At 40.1% G+C, this 13,389-nt stretch overlaps 1 long non-coding RNA gene across 1 annotated transcript in view; it reads left to right on the plus strand.

The window, feature by feature from the left end:
• LOC138527280 (uncharacterized) overlaps window positions 1-13,389 on the plus strand; it is a 258,963-nt gene that overhangs the window by 244,245 nt on the left and 1,329 nt on the right. The gene's annotated exons all lie outside the window — the stretch shown is intronic.

The following is a 13,389-nucleotide window of genomic DNA, read 5'->3' on the forward strand; positions in this document are numbered from 1 at the left end:
ACCACACTATGAAATGTATTAAATCATCCAATCAATGTTCTCATTTAATCCTGTCCAGATACTGTTGGTCAAAAAGATAAATGGCTGTTCTTTTTCCAGCAGTGTCCTTTTATCTTTATTGCTGTCTGTGCCCGGTTTCTGTTTATAGAAACAGTACCCATGACCAATCATCTACGCTGTGTGCGAACTCGATCCAGTGGTCAGCTAGTGGGGCATTTGGAGAACATGATATGATATCATATGATATGATATGGGAAACAAAACAGTCACACAGATAGAAACAGTACCCATGACCAATCAGGACACCTGACATTCCATAGACAAGATATCTAACACACCCAAACAAATTACTTTTTATTTATCATTGCAAACAGTCCCTTTTAGTGAACAATGTTCCATCCCAAAGCTTAGGAACATCAGTACTGATCAACCACCTGTTACAGGTGTACGAGGACAATAAATGTAGAAAAGCAATACCTCCTCCACAACCACCTCCATCCATTCTTATGTTTTGAATATGGTTTGGCCTTTCACAGGAGTTAACTATACAACATCTGGTGCAAGTCCATTGGGATAGTGAGAACGATGCAGGTACAAGAAAATAAAAAAATAGAAAAATGACTAAAATAAACTCGCAAAACACCATCAATTGTATTACCTCACAGAAAACTGAAAACTGCTAAAAGTACTGCATTGTGAAATTGCATTAAAATTACAACAAATTCAATCAAAGAAACGTTCAACCTCACTAACCTGAATAAAAATCCAAGATCTCTATTGAGGAAACTTTGGGCAAATTTTTAAGTAAAAAATGTGATGAGTCTAACCTATGTCCGGAGGGACTAAAGTTCAAGGGAAAAGGAGGTAGGACACCTAGTGGTCTCTATTGCAGTGGTTTTGGATATAGTTCTGGAGCAAACCAGATTTTTGGGTTCAAATCTCATTAAATTGTGGTGAAATAAACACATTTTATTAAATTACTTTTCAATTCCTGTAGTTCATAACACAATAATATAATTTCATATTACATGCATTTAGATAAAAACCTTTACAAAAATACATCATAATTTACATAAAAACATAAATAAAGTGCTGTAGTGACTCTACTAATTTATATTTGGCCATAATTCACTCTACATGTTTCTGTTCTTAAATCCTTTATTGGAGAACATTCCTCAGGAGCATATTTCTGTGTGTTACTATTAATATATTAGTTTTCCAATTTCTTGGAGGAAAAATTGTTGCTCCAACAACTATTCCCATGCACTGCAAAATAAACCGAAACATTTATTTAAAATTAGCTATCAATGTTATTTTGTATTGTTGGGTGGTTAATGCATCCCTTTTTAACAGATTTTAAATACCTATTCAAGAGGATGTTTGGCTGTCTTTTTCTTAATTTCTGTGTGTAAATCACATAATATTCCGCTTGCAGGTCTCATCCATCTATGTATAGAAATACACCAAAATGTGTATTAGCGCCTTTTTCATAAAGGTTTCACTTCATAAATGGATCAGTTTATTTCTGTCTATTACCCGCCATTCTATTTTAATTGTTCATATTGAAGAGATTTCTTCTTTGCTTCTATTCCTGGTGTTGTTGTTTATCTTGCTCTACCATCCCCAGATTGGGCCGTGGTTTCTAGTAGGCAGTAAAGAAGAGTGTTTATACTTCTTTGTACCTTTTTGCAATGTTTCTCCCTTACATCACTTAGTTGTCTATAAAGCGATTTTAAATATGTTATGCTTAGTTTCCTATCTCTTATTTAGGATTATGTTTTAGGCCCAAATCTGGTCCCACGATTATGTTTAGCAGTCTCTGGTCCCACGATTATGTTTAGCAGTCTCTAAGCGGTCACCCCATTAAGATTACTGTTTTTACCAATTATAAGTATTACCTTGTTTTCACTCCTAACCAACCCAAAGTGGCATTCAGAGCGGTCCTGCCTGTGGATATCTCTTGCTTGTTTGTGGTCTAGCTCCTCCCCTGCATGTCTGCAGGGGAAAAAACGGGGCATTAATATCGGTTTATGGTTCTTCTTTTCTTTTGTTTAGTATTGCTTATCTAAATATTATGTAGAATCTATCATTTTATTTCTTAGCCAATCCTTTCCAGACGCCTACCTTTCTGCTTCTCACTGTCCCGCTTAGCTTGTGCATTGTTCAAGCCATAGTGCCCTCATTAGCTTCTGTCTTCTATAAATTGCTGTTTAAAGCTCCTTTGCTTTTAGACCTATGCTGACAGCCATGTTGGAGTAATGTTCGACTTCGTGTTTTTTCATGCAAGGTGCTTAGTTTTGATAACATATTTTAATATGTAGTGGGGTGCACTGTTTTATCCACTAAGCACCCATTTTATTTAAAGTTTCTATCCTAGAAAAGTTGTTTCTCGCTCTTCACTCATATTTAATGTAAAAAGGCTAGTTTCACACCCTTATGGAACTATACTGGTGGCCATTTTGGACTGGTATTCTTCCTCATATGTTTTCTTTATGTTGTTAAATTTGGTCAACATGTTGTAGTATACTATTATATCCATTCTGCAACTGTTTTGTATATAGTTGCAGTTCTAAAAAGGTAGGTTCTCGCTTTTCAACACATGCTTATTGTTAACCTACCTTCAAAAGTGGATAGCGTTTTTAAGTGTTTTTTTATCCTCTCTGCAGCTATTTTGTATTTTCCTGGAATACTCTCCTGCCAGGGATTTTCTTCTTGCACGCTAGTAATTGCCTAGTATCCTTTCCTACCAGGACTTTAGTTCTTGCACAATTGCAATTGCCTAGTATAATAATTTTCTGCCAGGACTTCTGCTTCTTGCGCACTTGTAAATGCCTGGTGTATTTCCTCTATCCAGGGCTTCCTGTATTAACATGGGGTTGCCAACCATTTCCACAGCTGCATACCTACTTGATTGGATATCTCATTCTCTGATTATACATTTCATTTTGGTGTCCCCTGTATTTACATTCCTTACATTCACACACAGATAAGGGTTTTACTTCTGTTCCCCTTTTTACAATTAGTTCCTACATTTTGTCTCTCTTTCTGTGGTTCTTATTACTGTTATTGGTATTTGGCGCAATAGCCGATACGCCCGGGGAAACCCACTGCCTTTGGGCTGACTAATCATCTGGCATTCTCAGGCTCATTCACAGTCGTTCGGTGAAGTTATGCTGCTTGGTTTCTTGTCTGTTTACTGTTCGCTTCTCGTTTCCTGTGGTGTCTCTTCCACACTTCCACTTTCCTCCTGGCTGCGGTAGGCAAGGGTTTGCTTGCGGCAGTCGGCTTACACTCAGGAGTCTCCCTCTAGCTCCCGGCATCTTGGCCGCACAACCCGCTCTGTCAGTGTCACCCCTCTTCTCTGCTGGTGATCCGCCTGGCTCCACCACGCTTGCTTCTGCTGTTCTGTTCTTTGAGCCCCGCAGATTGGTGCAACCCCTCCTTGCCAACAGTAGCCTCTTGCACTAGAGCTCTTTCTTGGCTTCTGGTTTCTCCCACTCTGTGTTACTTCTTCCCTCTTCTTCGTCCCAGTACTTGAGGATTTATGGGACAAGAAGTCCATTATTGGTAGTTGATTTCTACAGCTTGAATAATCATTTGCAATAGTTTTAAATGGTGACATGTTGTTGGATTATTGAAATTTGCACCTGGTGAAGGTGGCCTTGTAATTTCTACAAGATAGATCAAGGTTGGAGGTTTGGCTCATTTGATGTGGAGAAAGAATTTCCCTACACTTTAAAGGGGGAGATGTAGATGAATGACAATAAGCCATACAGTTCCTGGGTATGGGAAGATTATCCTCAAGGAAAATGGGGGATACCGTGTCTCACCCACTGGAGTCAAGATATCTCCCCGGAGGCTGTGTCCACCGATGTGATCCCTCCTCATCTTAACACCATCAGGGACAGGATCAGGATCCCCTGGCCACATCAGAGGAGGTTACCGCCGGGAGATCAGTGATGACTCCACCAGATTCATCATAGGATGCTCTACAAAACCTCTGCACTATTGAGCACACTAAAAACAATTACCAAAATATGTGCAGGAACAGCTTATCCCTATACACAATGGTAGTTGAAATAGTTTGAAGCATATCTTTTATTATTCCTTTATAAAAATGTATGTCTTCCACAAACTTTCTCAATTCACAATTCATTGTAGAAAAAATTCTACAAGTATTACAATTAAAATGGAAAATGAAAGAAGGTGGTGTCCTGGAAAGTGCAGTTGCTGTACCTAAACAATAATTAACTAAATGCAAAAGGCATTCACGTAGAGAGGAAAGCTAAGAAATAATTATTTTATTCTTTTAAAATGTGTACACTCATAGAAAGTGCTGACAGGCATATTTCAATACTATTAGGGTCTATTATGACAGGATCTTCATCAGGGTGCAAAATCCCACTTAAGCTCGAATTTTGACATTTCTTCGAATGTGTGGAAAACACCCTTTTCAGTCTAACCTTGTGATCCTTTCCATAAAACTAGGGGCCTCATGAGAGTACAGTGGTGTGGGGAAAACAGTGGGAATGTGGTGGTAATTCCATTGCTGCCACATTTCCCCCACATCACCACAGCGCTACACTATAGGTTTGGTGGTAAGGTGGTTGATAAACCTCCAGCAAAAAGCTGGAGGTAAAAATGCCACTTTATCGGCAGAATCGTTGGAATTACCACCAGGTGTAATTCAGATGAAATCCCCATGGACTCCAAAAATGGGGAATTACACTGCTCTACCACCACTTGTAATCCTGCACTAAAACCGCGGGACCATGTTGCGGTAAGGACAATTCCATTTGGCGGTTGTTCTCAGATTAATCCGCAGGACCAAGTGGCAGTAAAGGTAATTCTGTTCCACGATATTAATGCAGATTAACTACCAAGATACAGCCAAACTTGTATTATTGCCCTATTCTCCCAGTACCTTTTCTGGTCAGTGTTCTCTCTTTTCTGTTTTAGGACTCCAACTTCCAGAGTGCACCTAGATAAATAACCATGCACAGTTTGATATCTATTCACACATTAGCATACAAAAATTGGAATTCAACTGCCTTTATGTTAACAATTCAAATAGTAAGTTTTTGGGGTTAGGATATTTGTCTGGCAAGCGAGAATGAAATTAAGAAATGAAAATCTCTCAAAACGTTATTTTGATTCTTTTTGACATAAGATTTAATCTGAGCTGTTGGGCAAAATAAGATTCCATTTTATCAAAATATAATGTGATGGCAAGGGAGTGATGGGGTTTTGAAATCCAATACTTTAATTAAGAAGCTGAACAAACATGTTTTGGCCTTTTGCTCTGAGGCATGCTGTAAGATCTCACTCTGCAGATACATTTAATGAAACGTCAGTCATTTAGAGCAGAGTGATAGATTTATGGAAATGATGGATAGCTTTGTATTTCAGAGCTCAATACATGAATATGAAGGGACCTAGAGAATATAATAGATATTTTGAGATTGAAACTTAAATGTAGGTAATTTTGAAAGCAGTATTAGAATGTTTAAGGTACTGTTTTGGGAGGTTAGTTATTGATTTAGTTTCATTCATAGCAAGTCAGGATGTGTTCTTCTGAAGAGGTATCCATACAAGGCTTCAAACATGTATAGTGGGGACAGAAGCTTTGTTCTTCTCTTTAATTCTGCCAAGACATCTTCTGTTAAAGTGAAGAGATTTGAACACAGTTATACAAGATATGCTTCAGGTCATGGTCCATATTATATTAGATTTTTGTGATTTATGTATTGTGAAATGGAATTTGATTTGTTTATATTTTCAATTTTAAAGAACCATGTGTGTGTGTTAAAAAAGAAAAACAAGTTACTTTGTATAAAGAAAGGTGATGATTTCTCTGAAAATGTGTTTCTTTTTAAGAAAGTATTGTAAAGAAATGGGTATATTCCTTAATGGCGAGAGCAGGGTAGTTCCCTTTAAGTTCTGTGAGTCTTTAATTAGTTAATAGCACATTCCCAACATGCTCTGGTCTCTATTAATTGATCACAGCCAGGCCCCCATACTGCATACAACAAAACTTGTTTAAGATGTTCCCGCTACAATGAGGCCTCGATTGAAAGTGCGCTGGATGGCGGCCAATCCTTTCCAGTGGTTGAGATATTTGCCTTGTACTCAATCAGGGTATTTTATTTAGGTATTTGAAGGCACATTTTAAGTGCATGATATATTGCCTTATTACAATTATTTGGTAATAGGTGAACCAAGTGGTGTTTCAAATACTCCTTATTTTTAAAATATCACCTAATGAAATGTGTGAAATCAATGTTAAGTTTGACAGAGAAAGTTCTGTTTTTCAAAAGGTACAGATTTATTGGGGCTATTTACAAAGCTGGATTACTTTATAAAATGCAACAAAATAACAGAATTGTTTCTCTTTAAGCTTCCAACAAATCAAAGCCACAGGGTTAAAAAAAATCTCTAGAGGTGTTACTTCAATTAAGGTTTCCGTTCCAGGATTAATCATTCAATCTCACTCAGTCACAGTCTGAGGTGTTTGAGTGATCTCACACTTCTTTCTTGACTCCTGGTTCCATTAATTTGCATCCTGTGCTACTCTGCCTAGGACTCTGGCCACTCACATGCCTGAACTTTAGGCTACACTAACAGTACAAGGTAGTGCTGAATAATAACAAGCTGATCCCCACAATTTCTACCAGCAGTCTCAATACCTCTGCGTTCCCTTCCGCTGTACCATCCTTATGCTTCTGTTACACCCCTTTGATGCTCCACCACATGCCCCTACCTCCACCCACCTCAACCCTCTCATGTCAGGCTGGTAAAATTCCTGCTCCTTCTTCTGATCTCTTGTCCCCTCCTTCAGTTGTTCCACCTCTCCTCTACCCAAAGGTTTAGTCCTCTCTTTGCTGTTACCTCCAACCACATTTATTCTTCTGCCTTCCCTCTTGCCTCCTGCGCCTCTCCTCTATACCACCAGAGTATCTTGGACGTTGTTCTACTTCTCATGTTCACCTTTACTGCATCTTTATTCTCCACTAAATTCTTTACCCCTTACTCTGCCTTTTCTTCACCACCTTTTTCATATAGTCACCTCTTTACTGTCTCCTTCCTCCTGACCCACTGTTTCCGCTGCTTCTGTCTCCTTCATTCTGCTCCAACACTGCTCTTCCTCTAAGTCCAAATGACCACACACTGCCTTCAATTTGGAAGCTTAAGCAGGGACAAGCCCCGCCCCAGTTGTACTTCCATTCTTAAGTAAATTTAGGTGTCCCTGGTGATTACTTGTTTCAATAAATTGGTGTGGGACTCCAGCTGTCTCTGCCCACATTGTCTCCAAGATGCGGTGCAAGCCTATGTCTAGGCCAGGTGCCTTCATGGAATGCCAGGGTGTGCATTTGTGAAGTAATCCTGGCACATACAAATTTTGTGCCAATAAAATAAGGATGGAGGAAAAAGGAAGCCTCTTTTCAAATACATCTGTCGTAGAGTGGAATCTCAGAAGTGTGGGGATCTTGAGCAGGAAAAGGAAAATGCGGAGCACAAAGTTGCAACACAGTAGAAATGTTGTGGATTAACAGTTTGGCACCCAAATCAAGATGGCACTCGAAATATTTTGGAAAACGCTGTTTCTGAAACAGCATCCTGAATCAAGATGGTTCACAAATGTTTCCAGCTGAGGGTAGGTAGTTAACTCCAGATGTGTCTTTGTTACCTTGCTTTGATACAGTGCATCCAGTGTCTTCTCCTACTCGTTCTTCCATCGCTCCTGGTTAAGCCTGCTACCTTCCTTCTTTCCCTCAGCTCGTGTTCCTCTGATATTGAGTTTCTAACCATGGGGAATGTTCCTACTTCTCATCTCCTTCACTCATTCTGACCTACTTCCCTTTTGAATTATTGTCTGCATATCTAGGTTCTGCAAGACCTCAAGGCCACCTTATTTCATCTTTATTTATTTATTTATATAGAGGGAGGAACAATGCTCTTTTGCTCGTAAAGAACATATAATCGATAGGAAATCAGATTTGACGGAAAGCAGTAAGCTTCTTACAATGGGATGAGTTTGAGTGACATTCGGACCAGGTTGCGGAGGGGAGCAAATGGAACAGTTACCAGGGACAATAAATAAGAGGACATACACGATTAAGGCAACCAACATTAGACATGTTTAAGTGCAGATAGGCGGTATAGCCAGCTGTGTTCGGGATGTGACCATGATGGATGAAATGCTAGAGTGGGGACAGAGAAAGTGATGGACAGAGGCAGGTTAGATGCAAGGGTAAAATGTTAGCTAAAAGGCAGATGAGTGGTAGGTTAAGAGGATAACTTGGAGGCGGTAGGCATTTTAGTTTGGTTTCAAACAGATCTGTCTGGGCTGTTTCCCAGATGTCCGGGGGAAGGGAATTCCATGCAAGTAGATCAAGAAGAGAAAAGGAGTGGAAGCGAGAGGAAGCACAGGGTGGGGGCAAGGTCCTACAAGGGTAGTCACCACAAGGGTAGTAAAGGCAGAGCCGCGATTACGATAAGGCTTGTAGAGTTGGATAGATGAGGACAGATACTGTGGTGCCTTACCGTGGATAGATTTATGAACCAGGAGAAGAAATGCAAATCTCGCCGTGTTTTGCATCTTCGCCATCCAGCCTGGTGACAGTACGAGGAAGTGGGTGTAAAGTGGGGGAGTTCAAAGTGAATCCTGGTAGCGAAGTTAATGACCTCATCGAGAGGACAGAAAGCATAGTTAGGGAGATCAAAGAGGATGGCACAGTAGTCCAGTTTAGGGAAGACAAGAGTGGTTAAGAGATGATCGGTGGTGTTGAAAGGAAGGAGCTGCCTGATTATCCTAAAATATTTAGGTTGTTGAAGCGAGTCACAGTTGCATTTTTGGAAATAAAAATTGAGAAGGCTTGAGAAGGGTCATCAATGATGCAGAGGTTTCTACCTGAAGAAGAGTAGAGTGTCAGGTGGAAAGGTAGAGGAAGAGACGAGAGAGAATGTGTGGCAGGGAAGAAGAGCACCTCTGTTTTGGTAGAGGTTGACATCACAGAGTACAAAGCCATCAAACATATAATGGTAGAAAGTCAGTTAGACATTTTAACAGAGATATCAGAGGAGAGCTCAGGAAAAGAGAAGAAGATTGGGGTGTTCTCTGCAAAGAGTTGGTATGAGAACTCAAAGGGGGAGATTAGTGCCCCAAGAGCAGAGGTGTAGAGTGTAAAGAGGAGAGGACCAAAGACAGAGCCTTGGGGAACACCAGCAGCTAGAGGAGTGACTTGAAAGGTGCTGTTTCTCAAGGAGACAGACAATTGGTGAAATGCCAGGTAGGATTCAATCCAGGCAAGGGCTTGATCGCGAATCCCAAGAAGAAAAGAATATTCAGGAGATCAGAGTGATCGACAGTGTCAAAGGCAACTAACAGGTCAAGGATAATTAGGATAGAGGCTAGGTTGGAGTGCTTAGCACAGGCAATGAAGTTGGAGTCATTCATGAGAGCAGTCTCCTTGGAGTGACGAGAGCGAAAATAGGCTTGTAGGGAGTCTCAAAGGCTGTGAATGCCCAAGAAATTTGTAAGATGGTTGAACACAACCCTTTCGAGCAATTCAGAGCATTACAGAAAGAGAGACACAGGGGGAAAGTTAGCTGGTAGGTTTCGATCTGCCCCTTGATCTCTAAGAGAGGGATGACCATGGCCATTTTAAAAATAGAGGGAAAGCAAGCAGAGTCGAAGGACAGGCTGAAGAGTTCAATGAGGCGAGAGGCCACAAAAGGGGCAATAGGCTTGATTAGCTGAGGAGCAAGAGGGTCTGATGGGGCACAGTAGAGATAGGACTTCTTCGGTATTAGTGTAACTAAAGTGGGAGATGGAGCCAGGGAATGATGGTGGAGTAGGCAGAGTGCAGCATGTAGGGGGAGGTAGTGTGAGGGAGGTTAAGAGAGATGCCAAACTGATTCATCTTCTTTAAGCAAAGACTACCACAAAAGCTGTCCAGCCAGAGAAAAATCGAACGTTAGAAACAAAGACTGCAACAATTGTGTAAAAAACTGTGAAATGTATGTATTTCTATTGATGTAAATTGAATGAAAAAAATGTTACAGATCAAGCACCAAAAAATGAGTGTATACTCTACAATCAGCATTCAATAAATATGGTTCTAAAAAAAAGAACAAGTAAGGGAGAACTTAAAAGTCCCGAATCCAAAATGGCACACTCATGTGCTTTAAAAATGGTAAGTAAAGGGATTATATAATATATAATCAATAAACATAGTGAATATTTATAGTTCCCAACCCCAAATGGAGGAATAGCGATCATGTGACAACAAAAACCACGTGACCGCGACTCAAAATGAAACTAAATACGGAATAGGAAACACTCGCATAGAGGTTAGCAAGCCGTGATGATCTGACATTGGAATCACCAAAAATTAGAAAAATCTTCAAACTTGCACAGGTAAGAGTAGCAGTCCCTCCCCCAAGCGTTCCACACACATATAAGACATTATGAAGTAAGAAAGTTAAGATCCACCAGTTAATTAATAGAAAGTAGCAAAACTAAAAATCTTTCTCCCTTTTCTACCTAGCTCACAACTTTAATACTGTGCATCAAACAGAAAGAAAGGGAGAACAAACTTTATATTTCAAAATACGATTCCATTACCAAAGAACAACTAAAAAGTGAGTGCTCGGATTGTAACCATTGTTTGTAAGAATTTATGGTCAGCTGAAACCAATCTTATTTTCTTGTTACAAATCAATGTATTTAAAATGTATGTTTAACAAAACAGAAAACACACAGTTTCTTGGTTAATGATCTGGTGAAAGTAATTTTCTTTTAACTAGTGCTTAGAATGACAAAGAAAGTCTAAGAGTGAAATTTATATTTTGTATTTTAGAAAATGTATTCAAACTATTAAGCCGATGAGAGGCTTTCCTTCCCTCCTAAAGAACTGCCTGACTTAAAAAGACAGTGAAACATGTGTTGAGGGCAAAAATAAAATAAGAAGAGAAGTCAAAACAATTTTTTCTCTTTATTTACTACACAAGGAAAAAAGCTGAGGGCGCAAATATTTGCTTACCGTCTTTTTGTAAAGACTGCATATTGATTTCCTCATATATCTGAACAGCCTCAGACTTAGTAACCACAGTGCAGCCCAGCGACACATATTAAACACATAAAAACAAATTAATCCCAAAGGAAGGCTCGCCACAAGGTTGTGTAAGGCTGTTAAAGGTCACTTGGACCTTGAAACTAAACTAGAGGTTAAGAGAGAGTATACAATGTTTGCAGCTAAGTATTCAGCTAGGGCATTAAATGTGTGAGTGTAGTGGATAGTCATAGATTTAGAAGGAGTGAGAAGTGAGTTTAGGGTGCCCTGTATCCAGTGAGGATGGCTGGAGTGAGAATCAGGGTATCGTAGAATTCATTTTCTTCTCTATCAAGAGAGGACTTGAGGGGGTTCAGGGCAGAGAGGTAGGGATGCGGTCCTCATGCGAGTGTGTACGCCTCTATTTGCGCAGCAGCATATGCTTGTCGGTGCGCAGAGAAGTATGAATGGGGTGACCCATGGTTGAGGATACTGAGACTTAGCGGTGAAAGTTAGCAGTGGGAAGAGACCAGAGAATGAGTCAGATGGTACGGATTCGACTCTGGAGAAGGCAATGTTAGTGGAAGAGGCATCAGGTTGGAAGGAGGAGAGTGAAAACTGTAGAAAGAGAGGAATGTCAAGGTTTACATTTCCTTTTAGTAATAGGTGAGGCAAGTGGTGAGTAGAGGTCAGAGGGTGGAAAGGGGATGGTGGTGGAAACAATGGAGTGATCAGATAGGAATGGTGTGACAGTAGTATAGACATTTTTAGAGTGAGAATGCTGGCTTATTTTGTTGTGCAACATTATCCAAAGTACTATAATTATAATTTCTGGTTTAGATTGTTGCCTCAGCATCATAAAATTGACTTACAGTGACCACACTCGCATTGATTGTGGACACAACATCAAATTGATTTACACTATGAATGTTGGCATACATAATGGAGGCAGCTTCATGCAGTGATTTACATTGGCAACGCTGGTGTATAGATAGCCAAATAATTCATTGTTCACAGGGACAAAGTGTGGCTCCTGCCTGTTGCTACAAAAGAAAGTTTAATATACTGCATGAGGCGCTTTTTGGAAATGGCAGAGCATTTTCTTATGGACATGTGAACATTCTTTGATCTGTTTATTAAGTAAACTCATCAGAAAATGTGCATGTCTCCATGGGAAAATATTGTGCCACTTCCATAATGTGCCTTCAGCAGTATGTTATATACTGCCAGAAACATATTGCCTCCGGCTGTATATAATACTGCTGAAGGCACGTTATGGCAATACAGTCTGCAAACCAGTGAAGGTGCCATTTACATAACATGTCTTTGCTTAAGGCAGGTCATGTTCACTGGTGTGCTGACTGCTGATAGTATTTTTGTGATGGAGCATCTCCAAGGAAATCCTTGGAGACCTTCCAGGAGCAAAATAAATTCTTAACACCAGTGAAGGTGGCGTTTACATAACATGTCTTTGCTTGAGGCAGGTCATGTTCACTGGTGTGCTGACTGCTGATAGTATTTTTGTGATGGAGCGTCTCCAAAGAAATCCTTGGAGACCTTCCCGGGAGCAAAATACAAGGTGGCGTTTACATAACATCTCTCTGCTTGAGCCACGTTATGCAAACTACACCTTCATTAGTGTGCTGATTACTGATTGTATTTTTGTCACTGTGCATTTCCAAAGGAAATCCTTGGAGACCCTCTATGAGCAAAATACATTCTGAACACCTGTGAGGGTGGCGTTTACATAACGTGGATCAAGTAGAGGCTCTTTATGTAAATGTCACCTTCACTCGTGTGCAGAATGGATTTAGCTCACGGCGGGTGACTGTGAACAAGATACATTCAGCACACCAGCAAGGGTGCCATTTGCAGCAGCCAATAATCAAGAAGTTTATTGGCTGCTGATGGCATATGTTGTGAACATAGTTATCATGAACATGTGGTAAAATACTTTTAAATGCTTTTGGTCACATGGCATATACTGGGTTTTTTCATGTGCTTACTTTGAGAACCTAATCTAAACAAACTAAAAAAATCTAAAAATCTAGAAAATTGTGCTGCGAAATGAAACTTTTCAGCACATTTTCTGAGGGGGAGAACACCTCTGTGCCACACAAAAATACTTATGGATCCTAGACTACGCTCAGTCAATCACGCTGATATTTTCAGCAGTCGTCCACCCTTCTGGTACCAAAAACTGCCTCCGTCTCTTGCATGCAAATAATAATGCGCTGGCCACACACAGTGTTTGCCTCCCCCCTCCCCCCAGATGAAATATTTGTGGTTTCTTTAAAAAATGCATTCCATCTTTCAGCTAGTGCAGAGTATGGCA

Source organism: Ambystoma mexicanum, chromosome 14 (genome assembly GCF_040938575.1).
Source record: "Ambystoma mexicanum isolate Mex_15411 chromosome 14, UKY_AmexF1_1, whole genome shotgun sequence".
Classification (NCBI taxonomy): domain Eukaryota; kingdom Metazoa; phylum Chordata; class Amphibia; order Caudata; family Ambystomatidae; genus Ambystoma; species Ambystoma mexicanum.